This window comes from Semicossyphus pulcher, unplaced genomic scaffold, assembly GCF_022749685.1.
Source record: "Semicossyphus pulcher isolate SPU_LCO1_2020_fin unplaced genomic scaffold, fSemPul1.0.p SCAF_10, whole genome shotgun sequence".
Lineage (NCBI taxonomy): Eukaryota > Metazoa > Chordata > Actinopteri > Labriformes > Labridae > Semicossyphus > Semicossyphus pulcher.
In genome coordinates, this window is record NW_027211604.1 from 10,263,219 (window position 1) to 10,264,371 (window position 1,153).

Genomic DNA, 1,153 nt, shown 5'->3' on the forward strand with positions numbered 1-1,153 from the left:
TGTTTGAGAGGAAGTCTCTGACAGGCGCTGGTATGAGCTCGCCCTCTTAGCGGAGAGATATCTCTATTTCATCAGATTATTAGAGCTTGTTTTCAGACAAGGTTAATATCTCCCATTAATATTGACAAAACACATGTGAGACCAGTGCTAATTCACAGCTCAACTATCTTATTTTGGGGCCTGGGGGGGAAGGCCGGTCTGCGCGTGTGAAAGTAAAGCTCATTAATATTTCACTAACAATAAGGCTGGGTGTCACTCACGCTCATCACCGCGGTAATGAGCTCACACCGGCCTCTTAAAGATCTGTTTATTATTCAGACGGCTGCAGCAGAGACTTTAAAGAAAGTGAGCGTGGCACCATGTGTGGAAATCTCTCCCAAGGTCAGAGAGGAAGGCAACTGATGGGAACGTCGTCAATGTAGCTGCAGACAGATAGAAGTAAAGACCTTTAGCGCTGATGAACGGAATTAGATGTTCAATTTTATACATATATATCACTGTTTTTTAACTCTAAAATTAACCCTTCAAGTGCTGAATCTCAGCGGTACCTGTCAGGGGAAACGTGTTTCTGTGATTACCTGCGTGTCTGTTAAATCTCCCAGTGATCCCTGCTGTTAATTAACACAAACTCCTGTCATATCATCTGCACATGCACCTCTCTGTCTTATGTGATTGTGTTTTCATGTAAAAAATTATACAACTTGTTTATGAGGACTTTTTTTCAGATGTTCAAATTTCTCCGTGTTGAATCATGCATGTTAAGTCGCATGTAATTTCACCCCATGTTGTTTTTATTCCATGTGATCTATAGCAGCGCACGGCGAGCCATATAATTAATTACACTGTGCCACAAACACACACATGAAGTCTTATTTTAATGCTTCCTGCGCAGCTTATTAACAAATTAAAAGCTAATTAACTAATTCAACCACCTGACTGTTGTTGTGTAAATAAAGAAGGGTTTTATAGGGAACACCTTTTGTGTGCTCTCGTTTAAATGCAGCTCATTAAAGCGTGTGGGATTATTAAAGGGAAGCTGATAATTAGCAGGAAGCGCTAATTAAAAGACGGGTTTGTAACTGCATGTTCTCAGTTTAGCCAATTTGTGTGCAACAAAGCAGCTCATCAGACGAACAAACCAACAGATGCATCA